Here is a 5,590-nt window from a genome sequence, read left to right on the forward strand (position 1 = left end):
GTAACCTAGGCTTGGCATCCTTTTTGCTTAGTAAGTAACGAATGGCAGCATGGTCGGTATAAACTATAATCTTGGCTCCTACTAGATAAGATCTAAATTTGTCTATTGCAAAAACTACAGCTAGGAGCTCTTTTTCGGTTGTTGCGTAATTGAGCTGTGCAGCGTCTAGGGTTCTACTGGCATAATAAATCACATGTAACTTCTTATCTTTTCTCTGACCTAGAACGGCTCCAACAGCGTAATCACTGGCGTCACACATTATCTCAAACGGTTCTGACCAATCAGGGGGTTTCATTATAGGTGCTGAAGTCAGAGCTTCCTTCAGAAGATTAAATGCTTCAGTACATTTTTCATCGAAGATAAATTCAGCATCTTTCATTAAAAGACCAGTTAAGGGCTTTGTTATTTTGGAGAAATCTTTGATGAAACGTCGGTAAAATCCGGCATGTCCAAGAAAACTTCTTATCTCCCTGATAGTCTTCGGCGGTTTTAGATTCTCTATGACTTCTATTTTTGCTTTATCTACCTCTATACCTTTTTCGGAAACTATATGTCCTAAAACAATCCCTTCGGTGACCATGAAATGACATTTTTCCCAATTTAGCACAAGGTTTACCTCCACACATCTCTCCAGGATTTTCTCAAGAATGACAAGACAATTTTTGAAATCTGATCCACAAACTGAGAAATCGTCCATAAATACTTCCATAATTCCATCTAAATAATCAGCAAAGATAGACATCATGCAGCGTTGGAAAGTTGCAGGAGCATTACAAAGTCCAAAAGGCATTCTTCTATAGGCAAAAGTTCCAACTGGGCATGTAAAGGTAGTTTTTTCTTGATCTTCGGGGTGAATAGGTATTTGGAAGAATCCTGAATATCCATCTAAATAACAAAAGTAAGAGTGTCTGGCTAGGCGCTCCAACATTTGATCTATGAATGGTAATGGGAAATGGTCCTTCCTAGTTGCTTTATTTAATTTTCTATAATCTATGCACATACGCCAACCTCCATCGGTTCTTTTTGCTACAGGTTCGCCCTTCTCGTTTTGCACGACTGTGATGCCTCCCTTTTTGGGTACTACATGCACAGGACTTACCCATTTACTGTCCGAGATCTGATATATTATACCTGCCTCTAGTAACTTAAGAACTTCAGTCTTAACTACCGCACTCATTATAGGATTTATTCTACGTTGGTGTTCTCTGGAAGGTTTTGAATCTTCTTCAAGCAAAATCCGATGCATGCATACGGATGGGCTTATTCCTTTTAGATCAGAGATCTTATATCCTAAGGCTGAGGGGTACCTACGTAAAACTTCTAATAATTGATCGGTTTCTTTTTGGTTTAAGGTAGCACTGACTATAACTGGACGATTCATATCTTCATCCAGAAATTCATATCTCAGGTTTTTAGGCAGTTCCTTAAGTTTTACGGTCGGTTTCATAGGGCAAGGCATAGGATCTGGGGTAAGAGATAAACATTCGTGAAGGTTATCATCAATGTAGGGTGTTTTATAATTGTCATCTTCCAAAATAAGGGTTGATGGCAATTTTATAGATTTATTTTCTTCTTCTTGTTCTAATTCCCTAATGCATTCTTCGATGATATCTAAGGCATAACAAGAATCTCCTATCACAGGTGCCATAAGAAATTTTGACAATATAAATTCTATCTTCTCTTCACCTACCTCAAAAGTTAGTTTTCCTTTTTTAACATCTATTACGGCTCCAGCAGTCGATAAGAACGGTCTACCTAGGAGGATTGGTATGTCGTCATCTTCTTTAATGTCCATGACAACAAAATCAGTAGGTATAAACAACTGACCCACCCTAACAGGGACGTCTTCAAGTATGCCTATAGGGTATTTAACGGATCTATCGGCTAATTGAAGCGACATCTTAGTAGGTTGTAATTCTCCTAAGTTTAATCTCTCACAAACTGCTAAAGGCATTAAGCTCACACTAGCTCCTAAGTCTAGAAAAGCTTTTTCGATGACATGATTCCCTAAAATACAAGGAATGGAAAAATTTCCGGGATCTTTATCTTTCTTTGCTAACCTATCTTCGGAAATAGAATTACATTCCACGGGTTTCGGATCTTCAAGTCTACGTTTATTCGTAAGTATGTCTTTGAGAAACTTAGCATAAGAAGGTATTTGGGTGATGGCTTCTGTAAAGGGGATTTCTACGTGAAGTTTTTCTATAACCTTAACGAATTTTTGATATTGATTATCGATTTGGGTTTTCTTTAATCTTTGAGGGTATGGTATTGGTGGTTTGTATGGCGGTGGTGGTACATAGGTTTTATTTTTAGGTTCTTCTCCTTTTTCTTGACTTTCCGGGGTTTCAGGCTTCTCTGGTTCCTTTTCCTCACTCCTCTTAGAAGTTTCAGGCTTACTTAATCTAGGGTTTAAAGGCTCCTTATAAGCGGTTCCACTTCGTAGAGTAATGGCATTAGCTTGCCCTTTCGGGTTTTGTTGAGGTTGTCCAGGGAACTGTCCTCCAGGGGTAGTCTGTGGGGCTTGGTTTAACGCTACCTGAGAGATCTGGGTTTCAAGCATCTTATTATGAGTAATGATTTGATCAACCTTGGTTCCTAACTGGGTAATTAGTTCGTTAACATGGACGCTTTGGTTCATGAACTCTTTGTTTTTCTGTTTTTGAGCAACGATGAAATCTTTTACAATTTCTTCAAAGCTCGGGTTTGGCGGTACAGGTTGCATAGGTTGATTTGTTCTAGGGGCTTGGTAACCTTGTTGTCTCGGAGGTGCGGTATTTTGAATAGGGTTATTATTTTTGTAGGAGAAGTTTGGGTGATTCCTCCATCCAGGGTTATATGTGTTAGAAAATGGGTTCCCTTGGGTATAATTCACTTGCTCAGTGTTGGTTTCATTTAACAGATTGCATTCGGCGGATTGGTGTCCTTGCGTTCCACATATCTCACAATTCGGCGAAACTGCGGCTACAGTATTCGGAGTTGTACACATATGTTCGACTCTAAGGGCCAACGCGTCCATTTTAGCCTGCATCATGTCTATAGAGCTTAGCTCATGTATTCCTCCTTGGGCTTCCTTCTTTTCCACTGTCGCTCGTTCTACTCCCCATGATTGATGGTTTTGGGCCATATCCTCGATAAGGGCACTAGCTTCAGGGTAAGGTTTATTCATCAGTGCGCCACCAGCGGCAGCGTCGATGGTCATCTTAGTGTTATAATGAAGTCCATTATAGAAGGTTTGGATGATTAGCCAATTCTCTAAGCCATGGTGTGGGCATGCTCTTAATAGTTCTTTATATCTCTCCCAGGCTTCGAACAACGACTCTCCTTGGAGTTGGGTAAATCTAGTTATAAGGTTTCGAAGAAGAGCGGTCTTACTTGGGGGAAAATATCTAGCAAGAAAAACTTTCCTAAGGTCATCCCAAGTTGTTATTGAATTGGGTGGAAGGGAATCTAACCATGATAGAGCTTTATCTTTGAGGGAAAAGGGAAATAATCTTAAGCGTATCGCCTCAGGAGAAGCTCCATTGGTTTTAAAGGTGTCTGCTAACTGAAGAAAGTTTTTTAAATGTTGGTTTGGGTTATCAGTAGCGAGACCTGAGAATTGTCTCTGTTGCACTAATTGCAGCAGGGATGGTTTAAGTTCAAAATTATTGGCTGGGATAACGGGGTTTACTATACTGGAACTAGGTTCCTCGTTTGATGGTTGGGCGAAGTCCTTAAGAGGTCTTCGGTTTTGTTCTTCGGCCATAGCTATCCTATTCCTATGGAAAAATAAACGTGCGCGAGCGTAACGTTCAGGTTCAGCTAGAGGGTCTACTAAACTTCCGGCACTGCGAGTCTTTCGCATTGACCGGTGGGTAACAACCTTAGTCTAAACGGTATAACTACAGGGTAATGAAATTTGACGAAATTGGTCCCCGGCAACGGCGCCAAAAACTTGATGCGTGTTTTTCGCAAGTGTACGAATCACGTCAAAGTAATATAAAAGATTATCGAATCCACAGAGACCAAGTGTCAATCTATCAAACCTGTTGTTATGGTGTGTATCTAAGGCAACTATTTTTAAGGGTTTTAATAAGGGTGCAATGGTAAATAAAATTATAATTTTAAATAATAAATAAAGACAGGCTCGAATGTAATTCACGCAATCAATGATAATCCAGTACTTGTTAGTGGAACTACTTATGGGCAATGTTTTCTCCTTTGAAAAGAACTAATTTAACAGGAACTGTCGCTTTCGCGTATTCAGAACCGAGTTGTACTCTCTAATCAACCCCTCCTATTGTCACGGATAAAAAGGTGCGTACTGCGTTAGAGTAGTAAACCTATTTTTAAGAAATATAGTATCTTAACTAAGTTGAAAAGTATTTTAACCTGGACTTCCTAGCAAAAAGAGGTTCTTACGAACCAGAGTTTAAACTTCCTAACGCGTCCGAAAATCGTTTTAAAATCTCTTTTCTTTTTAATCTAAAATCTCCTAATAAACTAGACAAAGCGCTTTTGGCTGTTTTTGAAATAGTTAAAAACAATTACTTGAATTGAAAGATAAAATAGCCCTTAGGTGTTTCCACGAACAATTATACTGATTACTGGTTTAATTACGATCCTTACATTCTAACCTTTATAGAATTAGTTAGACATGATAAAGTAAATATTCTTTTTATAGTTTTTCATAAAAGTAATTTAAAGCGAGTGCGGATAATAAACAAAGTAAAGTGCGAGTGCAGGAAATAAACAACGTAAATGTGCGAGTGCAGGAAATAAACAACGTAAATGTGCGAGTGCAGGAAATAAACAACGTAAATGTGCGAGTGCAGGAAATAAACAAAAGTAAAATACGAACTTGAATTAAAATGGCGGCAGGATTAACTTCCTCCAGAGTGCTCCAAAACTCGAACCACAGACAGATTACAGACTCGATCACTCGATTGCAGAGGCACCCCGATGTGGAATGGCAACTGCTTTATAACTGATATATGCCTAGAGAATTCTAATTCTGGATGAAGAAAAACGAAAATCTAAGGTCCTATTTATAGTAAAAACTGAAAGCATGAAATGACAGGGACGCCCCTCCACTAAAAAGTGGAGGTTACTGATTTTGGCCTTGTGGCGCCCGCCACAGGCCTATGGCGCCCGCCATGGTCCCTACAGGGGATGATGGAGTGGGGATCGTGGGTCTTGGCGGTTGAGGAGTGGTCTTGAGACGTGGCCACGTCATGGCTAACCCCATGGCGCCCGCCACGGTGGGTGCCGTAAGTGCAAAACGCTGAATTTCTAGGTTTTCGCCCGTTTTCACTCCTTTTTCGCTCCTTTTCCCGATTCAAGCTCCGATTATTATAAAAACCTGAAAACATAAGAAAACAAAGAAATAACAAAGCAAAACAACAATAAAAGCTAAGAATGCATGCGAAATCGGAGTCAGAAATACGGTGAATTTTAGTGTGATCAACGGCTCAGTCTACAACTCAGATACGATCTAGCATACGATCCATTCTGATCATTCACCCCCAGTAACGATACAGTCTAACGGACGGCTCGTTCCGCAACTCAGATACGATCTAGCGTACGATCCATTCTGATCCTTTATCCC

The 5,590-nt window shown here is 39.8% G+C and overlaps 1 non-coding gene across 1 annotated transcript; it reads left to right on the forward strand.

The window, feature by feature from the left end:
* The first annotated feature begins 3,257 nt into the window (after positions 1 to 3,257).
* LOC127112952 (small nucleolar RNA R71) lies at positions 3,258 to 3,364 on the forward strand. Its single transcript, XR_007799131.1, has one exon. It is a non-coding gene; the product is annotated as a small nucleolar RNA R71 (small nucleolar RNA).
* The last annotated feature ends 2,226 nt before the right edge of the window (positions 3,365 to 5,590 follow it).

This window comes from Lathyrus oleraceus, unplaced genomic scaffold (assembly GCF_024323335.1).
Source record: "Lathyrus oleraceus cultivar Zhongwan6 unplaced genomic scaffold, CAAS_Psat_ZW6_1.0 chrUn0203, whole genome shotgun sequence".
NCBI classification, from domain to species: domain Eukaryota; kingdom Viridiplantae; phylum Streptophyta; class Magnoliopsida; order Fabales; family Fabaceae; genus Lathyrus; species Lathyrus oleraceus.